At 40.2% G+C, this 20,762-nt stretch overlaps 1 long non-coding RNA gene across 1 annotated transcript in view; it reads right to left on the reverse strand.

Moving 5' to 3' along the window:
• LOC126406559 (uncharacterized) overlaps positions 1-17,430 on the reverse strand; it is a 116,048-nt gene extending 98,618 nt beyond the window's left edge. The window contains exon 1 of the long non-coding RNA XR_007571718.1: positions 17,175-17,430. This is a non-coding gene — a long non-coding RNA (uncharacterized LOC126406559). The remainder of the gene's footprint in view (positions 1-17,174) is intronic.
• Between the last annotated feature and the right edge of the window lie 3,332 nt (positions 17,431-20,762).

Genomic DNA, 20,762 nt, shown 5'->3' on the forward strand with positions numbered 1-20,762 from the left:
TTCATTTAAAACCCATTGTGGTGGTGTACAGAGCCAAAATGACGACAACTGTATCATTGTCCAAATAATTATGGACCTGACTGTACATAGGAAGAAGGCATTGAGCAACAAAAGAAGAAATGACCCCAAAAGCTAACAAGAAATTAGTCAAAGGAGAACATTTAAAAAAGAAAATTAGTAAAAAAAAACAAAAACAAAAATAACCTAGACCTGAACATGACTTCAAGAGTGCTAATTAATATTGATTAATTATTATTAAATAATAATTATTATAAATATAGTATTTCTGTAGCTTGTTTCTTTTCCCTAGGGTTTTAAAAATAATTTTCTAAATGAAAAGTGTTTGTTTTTTTTAGCAATTTGTGGGACATTTCTTACCAAGTTGCTCATTGTCTTTTTTCCCATGTTTTTGAGCAATTTTTTTAAATACTTGCAAGAGGCGTCTAAAAGTAGCACAAGAAAAGTGATGTCACTCCAGGTTTCAAATGGTTAACACAGTGCTGATGAAGCCTATCGCCCCCTGGAAAAGCTCTCTGTGTTTTGCAGTTCACCACAGTGTGGTGTTGGGTGTCTGCTGATACACCACAAGTGATGCATTTTATGTCAACCTACCTGAATGACTACAGTGATGGAGCAGCAGTTTGGAGTATGGTGGAAGCTACGGCGGAAAATCCTAAGAAGCATCCAAGAAAAGTTCCTGCAGGTAATGTTCCAAGAAAAAATGAAAAACATGGCATTCAGATGGAGGATTAAAGTAAAAAGACTTTTGCTAAATGCAAAGAAAATTACATGTTCTGACAAATCCTATGACACACAGACTGCATGTAAATATGATCCTTCGTTCTCATCATGTCCGAAATGTAAAAACAGCTGTGGCACTTACAGTCATCTCATGTGGTCGTGCCCTAAAATTGTCAATTTCTGGCCGTCAGTCCAAAGAGAGATTAAGAAAATATTTAGGATTGATAAACCTCTAAATGGTGATTTGGTAGTGAGGCCTCTGCTCCTCAGAGCTGATCTCATCTAATTAGTGGCACCTGACTGATTCATCACACCTGTAGGACTCTGTCTGTATCTGTATCTGCTCTGTGAAGCACTCAAGAACTGAAATGTTTGCTGCTGTTTTTGTTCTTTTCTTATTATTTTTTGCACTTTGAGCACTTTTATTTTTGTTCACGGATGTCCTAAATGAATTGACTTTTTTTTTTTGCATTCATCTCAGCCTGTGAACCTTTTTTGTAGCTGTCCGGCTCAGTTGCATTGGTGTGCTGGTATCTCCTCTGCCGTCCTTTCTTAATATACCTCTAAATCCACATCGGTTTGTACTGAGATTAGATTCCAGCTATGAACGTAGGTACAGTTACATTCCTTGAATAGCTTTGTTTGTTGTTGTTGTTTGTTGTTACAATGTGGTATGTAAAACTTGAGCCCATCTTGCCATTGAAGAGGTTACTGCATCTGTTGAGAGGAACTCTGGAGGTTTTTGGAAGAGACTGGGCCCCAGTATCAATATACTTATAAGAAGAGTGGTCAAGAGTCATAAGGATGGGGGTATCAAATATAACAGAATAAGTATATAAAAGACAACACTTTGTAAATTCTACTGGTTGTAATTACTCTCACTGCCAGAGGGGGGAGACAAATGCACAGCCCTCCAGCCAGTGTTGTAAAAGCGATCCACCCAAAATGTTTCCTTTCACATATTAAATGCTAAACATTTGTGGGTTTCCAGGGTGGTTGTGAACAGTTAGTATTTTTGCCTTAAATTGACAACAGCAACTGCGGTCAGTCTGAATTTATGTCAGTTACAATTAAGCCCCATTTCCACCAAACACTTTCCGTATGGTACCTCTGGAACCAACAGTAACCCTTCAGACATGGTACCTACACCCTAGCGTCTCCACTGCAAACAGTACTCTTAAATGTGGGTGGGGTTGTTGTCACTGACTGCTCCGTCCAACACTCACTGTATTTTCTCGTTACCGGTGACACAGATGGAAGTCCATAAGAACTTCTAACATGACTTATACACAACAGTCCTGATGCTAAGTATGTTTCACCAAAAAATTGCCATGATTTCTGGCCAAAGGAGCAGCAGCTCTAGAAACGGCACTGTTGCTCAGTCCAACAATTTGGTCCAGATTGAATATCTAAACAATTACTGCATGGATTGCCCTGAATTCTGGTACAGCGATTGCCAAGTTTCCCCTCTATTACCGCCATGAGGTTCACATTTCTGGCTTTTAGCAAAATGATCAACAAATGTTGGATGGTGGTGCAATAGTTAGCATTGTCGCCTCACAGCCCTTCTGTGTTTGCATGTTCTCCCCGTGTCAGCGTGAGTTTAATTGGTGACTCTAAATTGTCCGTAGGTGTGAATGTGAGTGTGAATGGTTGTCTGTCTCTATGTGTCAGCCTTGTGATAGTCTGGCACTGCCCCGTGTACCCTGCCTCTCGCCCAATGTCAGCTGGGATAGACTCCAGCCCCTGTGCAACCCCTATTAGGATAAGTGGTGACAGGACATGAATGAATGAATGTTGGATGAAATGTCAAAATGTGTTCACAGTCATGTTCCCCCAAGGATGAACTGGAATAATTTGGTGATCCCCACTGAGTGTCAAATTCAAATTTTCATTCACATCTAAATAATTAACTGACTCTTGTTTATTCTGCTGTGCTACTTAGCAAATGCTAGCATGCTAACACACTAAACTAAGACCATGAAGATGTAAAATGCAACAAACAGTGGGTTGATACTGATTTCCACTGGAATATTCCTTTAGGAGTAAACACTAACATCCTGAGTAGTGGCCTGAAACCATGCAGCTGCATCTCTGTCCCATTAACACCAGAAAACTTCAGCTGCAGCTCGATCAATATTTACTATAAGTGGATACACACACACACACACACACACACACACACACACACACACTGAATTAGCCTAATGCATTGCTACAGCTGAGCTGAGCTCATCCACTGTGTGAACCAAAACCTGACTGCTTCTCACTGCTCTCCCCCATTGTTGCCTTTAAGAACACCGATCAATACCGCCAGCTGACACCCGCCAACCAATCAATACCACCCATTCCTCGGGGGGCAGGGTTTCAAACGTTCACCCTCTGGAAACGACAGGGGTTGAAAGAATCCAGTGATGGTGTGCTGGAGGGCACAAACACACTGAGCCTCAATTCCAGCACACAGATGGATGATGGAGCAGCTCAGGGGATGATGTGGAAAACACCGCCCTCTGCTGGCAACAACCAGGAATCACACTAAAGTTTGTCTCCAGCTTAGTGAGCATTCAATCTCCTAAGACTTTTTAGTAGTATATAGAGCAACTAAACACCTCCTAACACTTATCTAAACAATAATTTTTGTGCATACATTTATTTATTTTGTATTTTTTTCCTGCTGACTTCAGTACAGCATGAATATAACTGCATCTTAGGTGGCTTAAAGTGCATTTTCTGTGCAGGTTAGGGTTGCCATGTAGCAAGAGTTCAGTTTTTTAATGAACTTTCATAGTTTATTTTTCACTCTGTTAATGTTGCATCCTGCATAAAAAAAATAATATTTTTTTAAATTATGAAAATGTATCTAACTGCAGCTGAGCCACAGTCGAGGACATGCAGTGATTCAATTTCTTGCTTGAGGATATTTACAAGATTATATTCATACTTTCCTATGACACACATGAACCTACACCTATACACACACACTATCTCATCTATTTGTCGATGTATACATACACACATAAACACTTGCATACTGACATACAGTCTGTTTTATCCACTTATTTGTTTAAGATGTATTTAAAAGCCTAACCAGGGACGGGGGAGCTTCAGCGAGACGTCCTGTATACATTACAACTGTTGCACTGCTTTTACTTATATAACAATATGTTTAATTGTATGGCCCCTATTACATAAATGAATAAATAAATAAACATGACTTAATGTATTGGGGTCCAAAGGCTCTCTGGGTTAAGATTTAAACCTGAAGACTACAAATATTATAAATGAGACAAGTAAAATCCGACATAAATTAAATTAAGTTAGATTCGATTTTTTTAAAAAAACATCTGGAGAAATAAATATTGTGGTTTACATTAATAAAAGCTTTTTTTAAGAGAAGTTTAAGGAGTCATTTAAAGGTTGAAAGGTGGTTTCAAATTCAGCAGTTTCTAAACTCTAACAGCAGGTGGAGGCAAAGTCGTCCTGTAAGCAGACTCACCCTGGGTGGTGCAGTGCAGGGCTGCAACCAATGATTATTTTTATCACTAATGAATGATCCAATCATTTTCTTTATTAAACTGATCAACTGTTTAGCCAATAGGATGTCAGAAAATGGCAAAAAACCAAAAGCCCATAACAAGTTTATTTCCATTTTAAGCATTTAAACAGCATGTTGTACTTGATAACCATTTTAAATCCTACAGATATATAAACCTATTTTGATATCATCATCATATTATCCTGCTGTGTCTTTGCTTTGCTGCCGCAGCTCACTACAGGTTGCAGAATTATTTTACCTGCATTATCTGTAGTTTCCGTGCTTTTCCACTAGGTGGCGGTATAAGCCTGTGAAAAGCAGGAGGTGGTGACACTGGCTCCACATTCATTTCCAAAGTCAAATTAGATGTATTAAATATTGTGCTTAATATTTTTTTAAGGAGATAAGGATGGGTTTTTTTTACCATTTAGCTTTTTTAAACCTTAAAACTGATTACTTGTCAGAAACTCTGAACATTCAGGTCAGATTCTTTGTTCGTCTCTTCTGTCACAATAATATTATTTCAGCTCTGTTTTTAAGAGGTTTTATGAGAATTGCATGATCAAATGTTGCAGTACCTCAAGACACATATTTGTTGTTGGTTTATTTGTTGTGTTCATTGTGGTGTGCTGTGGCTTTGACCTTTGACCTCCTCTGTCACTGTGTGTGCTCACAGGAAGTCACTGTAGCATCAGCTCAATTAAACAAAGGCAGATATGTAAATGCATGTGGGGCAAAAACCATTTTGCATGAAAAGATAAGCAATCGACACGTGATAACTTCTTTTTTCTTTCTGAACAGAGTTTCAGGCTCCTCCACCACTTCCTCTGCTGTGAAGCCACTGGGTGCAGGTCTTTACTGGAAACCAGTAGCTCTGACTAAAAACCCCACTGTACTGGTGTGTCGTGCATTTGTGGCAGCCGTTAAGTTAGTTATAACCTGCACTGTGAGACAGTTAACCCCTCGGTGGTGTCTGCATGAGAACTGTCACACACTGTCCATCCACCCAGGTGCACCCTGAGGCAACATCTTACTGGAAACCAGAAGCTTTAACTGTAGATCAGTGTGGTCGTGCAACAAAACCTGCCCACAAAAACATTTGTGTATTATGGGTGTGTGAATTGTTATTACTGCAATTCTCTGACAATTCAGGAAGAGGATTTGTTTCAAAGTTCAAGTACTGATAAACAAGTGTTGCCTATTAAGGTATGAACAGGAATCCTGTCACATGAAGTCACTGCAGCTTCTCTGACTAAGCTGAAAGTGAGAAGGGACCAGTTCCTGAGGGTCTCACTGTCCAACTACTGTCTCTCTGCAGAGTCCAGGCCACCACAGACACAGAACAACTCTGCAACAAAAGCTGCAAAACTGCAGCCTTTGAACAGTTTACCTATATTACTCATCCTTTCTTTTGGGATGATAATATGCTATAAGATGCAAATATCAAATATCAAATTAGACACTGTATTCAGCTTCCTTCTGCTTTCTCTGCCAGACTCCAGTGCAGCTTTAAAAAGGTCCAGTGTGCAGGATTTAGGGATATATATTGGCAGAAATGGAATATTATACGTATGTTTTCATTCATGTCTAAAAACAGGAGCTGTTGAGTTTTCGTTTTGTTAGAATGAGCCATTTTTATCTATGGAGGCCGTCATGTTGCACTGCCATGTTTCTACAGTAGCCCAGAACAGACAAACCAAACACTAACTCTAGATAGGGCCCATGGCCATTCGAGTTTTTGTGTCAGCCACCATAGTTAGCAGCCCCTCTGGGACATGCCAAACAGTGTCCGAAAAACACTGACTTTTAACGTGAAACTGCTTTATTAAATATTTTTACAGGTTTTAATCACCTGGTCTGATTCTTTTGGAGAAGATAATTCGGCTCCCAGTAAAACCCTCCTAAACTAGGGATGCACGATAGCATTGACACGATACGACACGATACAATATACTTTATTGTCCCATAGGGAAATTTGTCTTGGACTCATATGTGCTGCATACAATAAAAACACAGACAAACAGTACAGTAAACATAACAACAAATAGCACATACCCCCTCCCCAGTGCAATATAGTAGGCTATATTGTAGTCCGCATCATCCAAAATTGACTTTAAAATGGAATATTAGAATTGGCCAACATGCTAATAATATCAGTAAGTCATCCGTATCAGCCAATCAGAATCAGCCAACATGCTTTTTCTTATATTTCACAATGAATAAATATCACATACACTGAAAGGTATTGTATTTCATGTCTTCATCTGCTGGTGGGCCATCATGATAAGAGTATGCATGCATAATATGATGTTAATTCCACTGCAGAGGAGACTTGATGATCGCTAAAATTAGGTCGGGAAAAAGTGGATATATCAATATCGGAAAAAATCCAGTATTGTGCTTTCCTATCCTGAATGTCTGGATCTTAAGTTATCAGAGAAAAAAGGTGAGCACATATTAGCAGGTTCTGGGCTAGCGGCACATCTGCGACAAGCCAAACAACATAGAGAAATACTGATTTGTGAAGTGAAACTGCTTTATTCAGTGTTTTAACTGGTTTTAATCACCTGTTTCATTTGTTTTGGAGAGGAAGAGACCTCTGCGGATAATTCGGCTCCCACTTAAAATGTCCTGAACAATGGTCACTGTAGGATTCTGGAATAAGTCTAAGCTGGTTGAATTCTGCAATCCTCACCGCTAGGTGCCACAAAATCCTACACACTGCTCCTTTAAAGCCTATAAAGAACATGAAATTATCTTATCTAAAAGTTAGGTTCTTGTATGTTTGTTTGCTGACTGTTTATTCCTCTAAACATTTCACCTTTTCTGGCACTAGTTAACAAGAACAGCTGTGATCTCAGCACAGCTCAGGCCCACATTCCTTCTGTGCCACATGAGCAAATATAGCATCTGGAATAAATTACTAACAAAATCACATGAGCTGATTTCTTGTTCTCTGTGCCGCCAAACCTGAAACTCTCTGAGACATCTTTCTAAGAAACAGTCAGGAATGAAAACACCTCTTTCAGCCCTCCTTGGTGGAGCTGCAGTAACACACAGCGATAAGACAGCCACCCACATACACTACATGTTCCCTAGGTTATCAGCTGATAAGATTTTAGAGTATATACAGTGAAATACAGTGTGATAAGATGGAACGCTGCTGACAGGCTAGGCTGATCAGGTTGTCTCTAAACTCACTGTACTTTCACTTTGCCTCCAGAATAAAAGGATAAAAAGGTTACAGCTGGCCACAGGAGCGACAGGTATGCACACACGCTGCACCCACTCACTCATACAGTGTGCACAAACAACCTCATAAAATTCACACAAATAAGCCTAAACACTCCCATGCACAGGTCAATGCACATACATTCTTCTACACGCCTTCACACACTTATGCAATACCCTCACTGAACCCATGCTCTCGTCATGTGAAAAATGCAAGAAACAAATTTTGTGGTTTTAACCTCAGTAGACTGATCTTGTTTTCCACCAATCCTCTGGCTTTAAGAAAGCGCTCAAACCCTATTGGTTAATCTGAAATATGAAACACAACGCCTGCTGAGCTACAAACAAGGCTGCTGTTATTAGTTCCTGAAAAGTTTAGATGCAAGAGATAAGAGGGTTTTAATGCCTGGCAGGGGTATTATGTCAAATTTGATGCTCGGCAGTGACAGAAGAGGAAGTGCTACTGTCTCTGTGCTGTGACGCATGTGTTCGCGTTAACATACACTGTGGTCATGCACAATGCACACTGACAATTCTTGTGAAAGCTCCAATTCAGACTAAAGAAGCCTGCCAAACAACACTTATGGCAGTGGCACACTGGAGCATCTGGAGGGTCCAAAGAGGATCTGAGAGCTTTATGGTGCTTATAATTTACAATGAAAGCTGCCATTATATGCTGGTGTGCAGTATCTTTAAATGCAACTGCTTCATGTCAAATGTTAGAATACACACACACACACACACACACACACACACACACACTTTGGATTCACAGCTACCTTGAGTTTAATTAGCAACGGTTCAACCTGTACTTATTCAAAACATTGCTAATGAATTCAATGTAAGCTATGATTCCAGTCTGCAGGTAGTCCTTGGATACTAAAGATGAAGCTAGAACTGAGACAATATTAGCTTAGCTTAGCATAATCACTGGAAACAGAGGGAAAAATCTGGCCTAGCTTGCACTCACTGAAGCTCAAAAATACACCTTCCAGCACCTCTAAAGCTCATTAATTAACATACTGTGTCTTGTTGTTATGTGCTGTAACAATTTCCTGATGAATTTCATCTGAATGCAGTGACTTCCTGGAGTCTCTGAGTGACTGGCAAACCTCATGGTAACTTGATGTTAAGAAAGCAAGGCTAGTTGTTTCCCCCTGCTTCCAGTCTTTAGGCTAAACTAGGCTAACTGCCTCCTGACTCTAGCTCCATACTCGGGATGCTCGATTATATGGGCACATCATCTGCATCGGCCGATATTGGTTTTAAAATGAAATATCCAAAGTGGCCAACATGCTGGTAATATTGGTACGTCATCGGTATCAGCCAATATCAACTTTAAAATGAAGAGACTTGTATATATCAATATCAGTATCGGTTGTCGGTCAAATGAGTCGTTACTTATTGGCAAAAAAATCCAATATCGTGCATCCCTACCCCATACTTAACGCACAGACATAAGAGTGGTATCTATCATCTAATCCAACTCTCAGCAAGACAGCCAATAATCCATCTTGGTCTCACTCCCATAGCGTCAAAATGCACCACTTGGGCAGTTCGTCAAACTGTTCAGCATCTATGTGACTCAACTCAAATGTAATCCCATCCACGTCATTATTAGACACTCAGAGCAAATGACATGGTTTAAAGGGCATGAAAGTCCAACAACCACCAGACTTTGACCCAGGAGAGCGGTGTTCCAGATCAACAACCACTAACATTGGTTGTGGCGTTTGTGGCAGTCAATGCTGGGTGTTTTTTAGTGACATGCCACTGTCTCTCTGGCCACATTTGTGACATCCAAAGTCAGGTGTTTTTTGGCGACATGTACCATAACAAAGTCCTTTTGTTGCCAAAACCTAACCGCTGACCCCTTCTGCATCAAGATCCAATGCTAGAAAGGCTGCCCCCGGCATCATTTTAGTAATGTCTGGGGCTTCTGCACACGTGGCAAAATATGACACGTAGGGATGAATTCACATATAGCAAGTACATTTCGCAAAATGTCAAACTGCCCCTTTAAGACCATAATGACGCTCTATCACTCTCCACTGAAACTACTACTGCTGGAAGTGAAACGTAGTGACTGCTGGGGGAAAATACAGTATTGAAAAGTGTCAAGACAAACCGCTCTGCATCTACAACTTTATCCACTGTGGTTCGGAAAAGGTTTCACAAGACCAAAGGAGGTAAAACAGGAGGAGCATACAGAGGAACAAGGTACTCCTCCAGCTGAAGTGAGAACATGAGAATGGAGCTGCAGCTGCAAAAGTTTGCTTTCTCAGTGCTGATGTACTGAAATTATTTCAGGTTGAGGGCCTCCAACAGACAACAGGCTATATTTTTCGACCAACAAAGTATCTAATCATTCACATCTATGCCGTATCAAAAGTTACAAGTCAATATCGTCCCTGTATAGTGGCAGCTCTAATCCATCTCTAAATTAACCAATGAGACGCCATGATTCAGACTGAATTAGAGCCCATAAGGACTACAACTCTGACAATGAGATGACTTGAGCTAATTTCAGTTTGTTGCTGCCTACACATTTGTATTTGTCGCTGCACAAATAGACACAGAGTTTACTTTCATTTGAATGAGGTTTGCATGGTTTGCATCTCCCTCTGCAAAAGACAGAGCAGAAGTAGCCTGTGAAGACATCTGCTGACTGCATGCTCAGGCAAGTGAAGCAAGCCCACTGATGTGGTGCAGTCTGAGGAGGTAACAGTTGAAACCTCTTCTGTAATTGACTGGGCGGTAGCTGCGAGCTCAGTTGTCTTAACTGCAATAACTTGGCCTTTCTCTGCTTGTATGCTCTTTGCGTCTGACGCCGGTTGTGCTGGGTAACTTAAAGCTAACCTAAATCAATATTTATATTAATAATGGATCAAATGACTCCACATATGTGAAAGGGGTCACTCACAGAGAATGATTGTCTGACTCTGCAGTTTCCCTCAGCTCTACAGAGCATTTTAGCATCTTTCAGCTCACTGTTGTGTTGTTTTCGCAGCTTCAATTTCACTGTTTTGGATTATTCTCATTGTTTCCAGCCCCAACAGGCAGGTGTTTTTAGCACATAAACAAAGTTAGCAACTAGCTGATGAACATAGTGGAGCATTTAGCAGCTGAAGAGCCAGATGTTTCCTTCAGGAGTTGGTGGGAACCAAAACAGAGCTAAAAGGAAGTTTGCTACATCAACTTATATGTAGGATTTATACTTCTGTGTCGAACTGACAGCATACCTACGGCGTAGGCTCTGCATTGACATAGAGTATCCTGCACCGTAGCCTGACGTGCAGCTCCCCAGATATGTAACTACATATCGTGGCGACACAGACCTCCTGTCTATTTTTGTAAGCTGAAACCATTTCCCTCAGTGGCAATAAAGCCTCCATAAAAATAGCATTTTAAGTCTTGTGTGTGATTTATCCTGGCTTCATATGAGCAGAGGAAATCTCCACTCATTGCTAGGCTAATTTATACAATGTAAAATGCCATAGGCTTGTGCTAATAATGTTAGCATGTTATTTTTGTTTGGAAAACATGTTTAGTATAAGACAGTTGTTTTGTCAGTGAACCTTGTAATGGAGCCGAATTTCGTAACGTTACCTTTGTTAAATGTTGCTGTTGTCCCTGGCTTCATATGAGAAGAGGACATGTCAGCTAGCTGCTAGGCTAATTAATACAATGTAAAATGCCATAGGCTTGTGCTAAAATATTAGCATGTTGTATTTGTGGGGAAAATGTGTCCAGCAAAAAAGTGCTTTGTCTGTGAATGCTGTGAGTTATAGTGAAGCCGATTTGTGTACTTGTGTTTGAAATGGTTGCAATTAAGCCATGTTTAATGTGTGTTTAATGTGTGTTTTGGGTGTATTTTAAATCAAGTAAACTTTACAACACTTCACAGAAACCCCACCCACGACTAGTGTTTTGGAGGTGTAACTGCAGAGTGACACAGATACACCACCGCACAAGTATAAATGCTCACAACGGCGTAGGCTACACTGTAGGCTCTGCATAGAGCTGGCGCACAAGTATAAATCCAGCTTTTAAAGGTGATATGTCACTGAGATTATAGCTTCTCTTTGCTGCCCCCAAGTGGCCAAAAAAAAAATCAGTCACTGCAGGTTAAAGTTTAATCTCTTGTAACCAGAGTTCCTTTGGTCACCAAAAAACATAAAAACATCTTTAGAAGTCCTTTGGCAGCCATTTGATTACTCAACTGCAGAGACAGTACCTTGCATTTATTTCTTTCATTTTCTGTAGTGTGGTACTGGTTTGACTTGTGACAACAGTATCACCTCCTTTTCTCAGCTACTTTAACTTTTGATCAACGGTGTGTTAGATTCTTTGGTTTGAGCTCACTGAGCGTAACAGGAAAGAGTTCTGGCTACGCAACACTAACTTTATATCACATTGTTTTGGTCAAGCTTTCAACATGCTTTCACTTTCCGCCGTGGCTGATTGTTGATTATTTTGATATAATCAGGTTTTTCTTCCTGTATCTTTTCTCTATATCAAATATCTTCAAAGCACAAACTGACGATAAATTGAACTATATAATCACTCGAACCTGAATCTCAGCCAGCTTTGAGAGATGGCACTGAACTAGAAATGAACTTCACACCTTCGGCTCTCACCTTTCTCTGCCTCTGCCTGCGTCTCCATAGCAACATCTCTCGTGTACCATTTCCCCTAATTTGTCTATACGGAGGCACAGCACACAGAGCAGCCTATCATCAGCCAGTTCCTGCTTTGAATTTATTTCCATGCTCACCGACACAACACAAAACCTGAATATCAGAGCTACAGTATACTGGAGAGGGCATTCTTTACTGTGATCAGGGTGTGACTTCACAATGGTAAATTACTTTGCACTGCAGAAATTGACACATCTATAGTGGGTGTAACTTTTCTCATCGAGCGAACACACAAAAGGATAGACGAGGAAGATAGAGGAGGTTTTAAATGGGGAGAAATTAGGCTAGCTGCTTCTTTGTTTTCAGTCTTTGTGCTATGCTATGCTAACAAAAATCCGGGACCTAAATTTTCCTTCTTCATTGCAGCAAAAAGCACAAGTGTAACTTATAACATTAATGGCTTCATTTCACAAGTCATACCAGTAGGGCTGCCTACAACTATTATTTCCATTATTGTTTAATTGTCTGTAAACTTCCCAGAGCCATAGATGACATCTTAGATTAAGGTCTTGTCCCATTAACAGTCCAAAACTCAAATATATAAAGTTCACAGCAACATGAAATGGACCCAAACAGCAGTTCCTAACAATAGAGAAGCTTAAAAAGGGAATAAACTCTGTAGAAGACCAACACGTAACACCACAAATGACCCAAAGTCAAAATGTTTAAGAGACAGACATTACTTTTTTTTTTTTTTTTCTTTTTTTTTACATTTTATTTGAAAGTGCCTTTCAGGACACCCAAGGTCACTGTACAGAAAATATAAAAACAAAAATATAAAATACAAAATAAAAGACAACAAACAATAAAAAGGGAGGGGGGACCGTGTGAAGCAGTTTAGAGAGAGTAAGCAAGTCTGAACAGATGAGTTTTGAGTTTAGATTTGAAGATGGGCAGGGTGGCAGAGAATCTGACTCAGCAACAGTACTAACAAACATCTGGACTGTTGCTTAAAGGTCCTGCACAGCCATGCAGACGTTCATTTATTCTGGGCATACCACATGGGCAAGGTCTGACGTATAAGTGAGAGTGCGGGTGTACTTTCTTGACGGGTTTCACTCTTCGATAGCATATAAATTACTATACCATGTTCCTGTGTGTTGATAGGATCACTGAGTCCTGAATGCGTGATTATTTTGCCAGCCCCTTCAGATTTTTGGATTCAAAACTTATTTTCAGCCACACACTGCCCCCTAGTGGCTATTCACAAGCTCAACAACAGAAGACGATGCTACAGCTTACTGGAAATATTATTTTAAACGCAGGATTATGATTCCATGACTGTGAAATGAATCTTTAAAAAATATTTTTGTGAGGTACAAACCAAAGTAATCATTGCAGTCGATATGACGCACTAAAACCCTTTAACGTGTTTTGCGCAGATGCTGGAATATCTACAAAGAAATCACAGCTGGACATAATCTGTCATTTTGTGTCATTGCCAAAGATATCAGGAATAATCAGACGAAGTGTGCGTGTGTGTGTGTGTGGTTTGCTTCCTCCTGCTTGGTGTCATATTTAGTTACTGGGGATGCAAAATGGTGCAAGAGGAAGCATGTGCTGCTGAGGTCACTAGGAAGCACAATGAGGAAATGACTGAGCTACTGTCTTTATATTACACACGCACACGCAATACAGTACGTGATCTCAAAGAACAAGCCTCTTCAAATAAAGGTTGTATAAATAAAACATGCAAACACACCCCCCATTGTCTCGCTTTCCCACACATACACACACACAGTTTGTTTCCCCGCCGTCACACACACACTCACACACACACTCCCGCTCACTCTCACACATGTACAGTCTCTCTTCCTCTCCGTCCCTCAAACACACTCACTCAATATTCAGCACATATCCGGGTTGACAGCTCTATACTTCTGTGTCTCCAGCCACATGAATGGAGGAAACAGGGGGAGGGAAACCCCATGTCACTCATTATGAAACTCATACACACACACACACACACACACACACACACTACATACACCACCCTGCAGAGTTCATCTTTACTTTTAGTGAGTCCAAATGTTGGAGAAATAAAGCCGTGACATGATGATGGGTTAAAGGCAAACGCTAACATAAAGTTGCCACCTCAGGCTGTTTCTTTGATTGTTTAAGTTCTGAACGGGAGAAAACAGAACGAAGACGTTTCTTATGAAGAAAAAAGAAAAGTTGGGCATTTACAGCAGGCTATGTCATCATCAGAAAAAAATGAAGGAAAATATTTGCTCCAGTGTGATGATGAGTTCAAAACTGTTGGAAATATGAAGATGATGTCACAGCAAAGGGGAACAGAGAACAATAATTTTGAAATCTCAGCCGACAAGTGACTAAAATCAGAGTCGCAATTGCGGTAATGAGAAACCAGTCATCACTGAAATAAGACTAGTTTGGCCCAAAAATAAAAATCTTAACTCAAGGTCCACTTACTGTGTTTTCTCTGAGCTTTTAAACATACCTAGAGGTCTTCATCCATGGATAAAGTTGCTTATACAGTGCTGCAGAGAAGACTTTTTTGTAGGCCGATGCAGAAGTTAGCATCACCCTGGTTCCTTAAACAAAAGGTCAAGTGGATTTTTCCACTGGATTTTGGATTACTGCAGAAACTAAGCTCTGTGGCAAACAACAGTTTGCTACTTACACGTATTATTCGGCATGATTATCTTCACATCTGAAAGTCACTTTTATGATTTTTGAAACGTAAATGCAATCGCCAGAAGTTAAAAGCTAATGTTGAGTTATAAACTACACCACAGTCACATAACTTTAACGTCGCCACCACAACAAGGCTGTAGAGCCGTGTTAAGTGTAATGACGCTCTGTTGCCTCAATTAGCCACTTGTTGGCAGCTGCCTTTTTTAAGACACCTAAAAGCTTCAAAATGCACATGTGGGGTATTTATCGACGCATTTCATGTTGTAGAACAAAACGTGAAAGTCTCTTAAGCGTGTGTTAACCACAGACCATCTAACCAAAAACCCATTCAAAAAAAAACAGTGACTCTGAGAGGAAGAAACCAGAGGTACTAAAATGCTAACTCATTTAAGGCTTATCCTGCAGCACTCTATTTAATGAAGACTATGAGATGAAGTTGAAAGCTCCGGTAAAACCTTGTAGGAGGAATCTGACTTCAGTTTACGCGATCAAATTTTTTTTCCCCAAGATCAAGGCCCTTGTGATAAGAAACTTGCATCCAAGATGGCGGCACAAACACACACACAATGCTACACGGCTCCCTCATTTAAGCAGCTGAAGTTATTTTTCATATGTTATTCGTCATGCTCATAAGATCTTGCTTTATTTGCACTGGTGCAGGCAGCTTTGACAATCTTATCATTGTATCAAGGCATCTGTAGCTAAGCTAGCCATTACGTGTCCATGTTTTTAATGGCCTTTGGTTTCTCGTAGTGGTTTTATTATTTTATAATCTTTTTAAGAATGTAATGTTTCTTACCAGTGTAATTCAGTTTTATATTTCTGTACATGTTATATTGCAATATATTAGTGTGTCATTCTCTTAGTTTGTATTGGACTTTGGTCAGCTGCGGTTGTTTTTACATTTGCCAATAAATAAACTTGATTTGATTACTTGTAGGGTTAATGGCCAAAGTCACTTTGGAAAAAACTTGTGTGATGCAATCAAAAGCGCAAGAAAACTACTAAATGGACCTTGCAGCAAGATTGTTTTGCCAACTACCATAATCAGCACTTGTTTTGTTCAATTGCAAAAGCTGAATCTGGCTGAAGCAGTCTTGTCAGTATGGTTGCAACGGTATGAGATCGTAAGGGTACGATAACCGTCTCAGAAAATATTGCGGTATATTTATATTATTATCAGACAGAATGACCTTTAAAGGAAAACAGAAGGGTTATTGTTGGTTAAATAAATGTTTTATTACTATAAATAAAACTTAAGACCATTTTGTTAATGGAAGTATATGTAAAAAGTCTGCTCTTAGGAAATAACTGAACTAAAGGGGAGACTTAACGTCCAGATGCTTTTTTTCCCACCAATAACGGCAATTTTTATATCACAGTGTACCTTGAAACCGGTATATCACTGCAACCCTATTTGTCAACATGTAAATATGTCACAAACTGTGGCCTCTGTCAAATTAAACTTTCAATTATGCCTCTAATTTTTCTTCATTATTGTCACTGCAGCATGTATGTCACTCAAAACTGATAAAAACCATATCTGTCAGATTGTTTTGTCATAATTTTAAACAAAAGCACATCAGTTATGTTTCTGAAGTCTTAATTCCGAGGTCTGATCACAAGAAAATCAAGCCTTACATGTTTCCGACAGCACCTAAATGCAGCATCTCCTGTGACTTCCCTGACTGCAGTGACTGCAGAAAGTATTTAAGTAACGCCCACTGGATTCTGGTAAGACTGTTACCAGGAGGTGACGCTCACCAACCAAACTTCACACACCGATAAGGATCAGACTATAAAAAGATCAGTGAACTTCAAACAAGTCACAAGAGTATTAATAATGGCCGGGTGCTGCTCCTCTGACGCCTGTGGTGCGTTCATGGATAACTCACACTCAGAAAAATGCGGATAGGGTGCAGCCAAGTCAAAAAAAAAGTGTCATGTCAAGTCATTCAATAAGTTTTTTAAAAAATACAAAAGGAAGAGGAAGACCGGGGTTACTATCTCTGGCTGACGCCACATACTTCCTTTTATCTTGCACCAACCGCCCATTACGCATGAGTGCGCTATGCACGGCCCTCAAACCTCTGAACTTCTTAGAATAAGTTGTCAGTTCTGCACTGTCTATTTCTGAGCAAAATGTGTTGAAATGTTGCTGTGAAGTTGCACAAATTCAACCAGGGAGAATGCAAAATGTTATCAAAGTCACACACTGCTTCCTCGTTTGGACTTTGAAGAGAGCTCAGAGCTGTGAAGTGAGTTTTTTAAAGTTTAATTCATAAAAGAAAACGAACTGACAGACTTACCCCACATCACTGGCGGTCTGGAGCAAGCTTTGCACGTCTTTTCTGTTTCTTTTTAAACTCTGCAAACATTTGCGAGGCGCGCGTCTGCACCAATATTTGACTTGACAGGTTTTCTTTCACTCTCAAACTTTTGCACTGCGGAATAAAAGTCATCCTGGACGCACAGCAAGCGACGTGCGCGCTTTCTCTGCCTCTGTCAGTGTCTGTCTTCACCAAACTTTCTTTAACTGCTGCACCAGAACTGTCCTGTGCAGCTCCACCATTCATACTGAAGTGACTGCGGGACTTGCAGCGTAATGCATTTTCGTATTTTTGGACACACCCACCTCCTGTCAGTCCTTCCCTCTCTGCTGCACCAGGGGAAGCCTTACAATGAAGGGAGCTCTTGATTGTCATCAGTGTTGAACTGGATCTCACACGGAGACGCACTGGAATGTACAGAGTCACATTCATTCATTAACAATGGTTGAAAGTACAAACCTATCACTGACCTATATGAACAATGGGGTTAAGTATCTGTGTTAAAAGTTCACTCATCATGACATGGCCTGCCTCTGCAAAATTCACACATAAACCGAAACACTTGACTTGGAAATATAAGAAATAAAAATGTGTGAAAATAAGTTTCCAGTCTGTAAATATTCCTGAATGAGAACTTACCTAGTTTGATTTTTTTTCCTTTATTATGGCCTTCATAGGAATGTGTGTCCACCCTTCGGGGAGTCCAAGCAGTGTAAATCCAACCTAATTATTTTTAAGAAAGTCATAATGTGTTTAGTTTATTTGGCAACACTAACACACACAACTATGAAAGTGTCATGGATAACACAAGAAAGTCCAGGACTAATTTTCCATCGCGGTGTGGAAAGACAATAATGTTGGGTCCTGTTCTAATAATCAACTCAGTTCAATTTGATTTTATTGATAAAGCGCAGTGTCACAAATCACAGTTTACCTCAGAGGGCTTCACAGCATATGGCCTTCTGTCATTGGACCTTCCAGCCCACGACGATCCAGCCACGATCCAGGTGCAGCCACAATTTGGGGGCACCTGCGAGACACTGGAGCACAAAGGCTCCAGAAAAGAAGCCAAGATAGTGACATGCAATGTTAGTAACAGGACATGAATGTTAGCAAATGAAGAACCAACTTTTCAGAATCTGAGAGAGAAGGTGAGAAGGAGAGACGATGAGAAGGAGCTCAGTGTTATTGGAGGTCCCTCGCCCGACTAGGCCTATGTCAGCCTAACTAGGGGCTGGTCCAAGACAAGCCTGAGCCAGCCCTAACTATAAGCTTTATCAAAAAGGAAAGTCTTAAGTCTAGTCTTAAATGTGGAGACGGTGTCTGGCTCCAGGACCAAAACAGGAGGATGGTTCCACAGATAGCTGAGGGCTCTAGCTCCTGTTCTTCTTCTACCCACTCAACAAACTTCAGTTTTTTCATCCAAACAAGACTGACACTTCTTTTTTTTAGCTGAGAGTAAATGTAAATAAGCCTAGCCGCCTATAGTCATGCTAATGACTCGGTGTTGCTGTCATTGAGTTAAATGCTAATATTAGCATACTTACATCTGCTGATGAGAATGGCTCGCAGATGTGTGTGTGTGTGTGTGTGTGTGTGTGCATGGTCATAAATCAAAGCACTAGACGAAGTAAATATTTGACCTGATGAAGGTGCAAGAGGACACATTAGGGCCTGGGTATTCCACAGAGGACCCTTAAACCTTTCAGTTACTGCAGGGAGGCCACCAAATTTACCTTTTAATAATTTAGCTAAACTTTTAGTTAATGTATTTATTTATTTTTTTAAATAAAAGTGTGTCTGAAAATACACATTAACACAAATCCACCATATTATTAGTGAAAATATACTATAGTTTACAGTATGCGATTTAATGATAGGCTAACTGTTACTCATGAATCCTTGTGCTTCATGTGTGCTAGCTAACTGTCAATCACTGTGTGGCACCTTTTTTTTCCACATATTGGCCAGTTAGCTGTATTATTACCAGTATGTCAGGTGTATGGACACAGTTGCGAGCCATAATGGATCGTTTTGTAACTTTCCAAGCAAGAGACTCTGACACACAGTCTGCCTTAGAAACCACAGGTGAAAGTGCAGAGGGTAAAGCTAATGCATGTAGCCATACTGCATCTGCTAGCACAAATCAGAGAAGACCCAAAAATATTCAAAAAATTATCTCTAGTCCAATTCAGTTTTTATACAGCATATATGTGGCAGGGAGTCCGTGCTCCATCTCTCTTTCAGTTATTTGGTTCTTGGACTGAAAAACTTTCAAGACTCCTGCAAAAGGGGATCGCTAGAGTTATCAGGACTAAAACCTCTTCCTAAATGGACACAATGGGAACGAGCAAATATCATATTGTTTAAAGGAGCTATATGTAAGAAATCTAAAGCAAATAGTCATAAAATCCTCCTAATATGTCAAAGAGACTAAGGAATAATGTTCATATAACATACTGATCTCACCGACAACAATAATACAGCCAGAATATTCGCATTTTAAAAAACTTGACACGACTCGTGGCAGTATTTTGAATTTAGGTGCAGTAACCGTTTTGGCCACATTCTTACATACAGTGCCTTTAAGTTCTTCCCAATAAAGATGTCCTAATCTATTTTGTGCATCAGGGAATAGACTATGCAACGTGTCACTTGCTTGAAAAAACGCTCACCCTAGCTCTGTTTTTGTGAAACATCGCAGACCTTCCACCTATTTTTGGAGCATCCATCCATCCATTTTCATCCACTTATGCAGGGCCGGGTTGTGGGGGCAGCAGGCCAAGCAAAGCACCCCAGACATCCCTCTCCCCAGCAACACTTTCCAGCTCCTCCTAGGGGACCCCAAGGCATTCCCAGGCCAGATGAGATACGTAATCCTTCCAGGGTGTTTAAAAAAAAAAAAAAAAAAAAAACTAAAACTATACTCCACACTGAATCGCTAAAAGCAACACAGGAACCATTCAAGCACTGCCATCAAAAACTAGAACTGCAAATTAATGTTTAATAAGGCAATCCACATTGGCCACATGCCAAGGATGTCTGACATCCTTCTTCTTTTTTTCTCCCATGCTTCATGCACTATTAATACAGGACTTTATGCAGATATGAAAGCTGTCATGCTTAAAAAAGTCAGGGAAATTCAGCACATTTTCATGAACACACACACATACACAGAGGAAGTAAAAGCAGAAGTTGTGGCAAAAGCTGGGGTGACTTCCCTGCAGCTTGTTTCGTTTAGCTCTTAATGCCTTGCTCAAAAGTACACACAGGTCATTACTGAAGGGGAAATAGCGTTTTCGTCACTGCTGTGCGTGTTTGGAAGTGTCCACCTCAGTCGATAATTGTTACCGCACAGGCCTCAATGGGATGGAATATGACGACTTCCTCACGTGGATAAACACACTTCTGTATTTAGTGTTATAAACTGAGATGAACCTGGCCAGTATCTGCACAAATGATGAGAGAGGAATTTCCTGTTGAGATTTACATAATGTGTGTGGAAATGCTGCTGCTGGTAACGTTGGGCTGGTGAAGAAAAGTAGACGTTAGAGGAGAGGGAAGTAG

Source organism: Epinephelus moara, chromosome 19 (genome assembly GCF_006386435.1).
Source record: "Epinephelus moara isolate mb chromosome 19, YSFRI_EMoa_1.0, whole genome shotgun sequence".
Lineage (NCBI taxonomy): Eukaryota > Metazoa > Chordata > Actinopteri > Perciformes > Serranidae > Epinephelus > Epinephelus moara.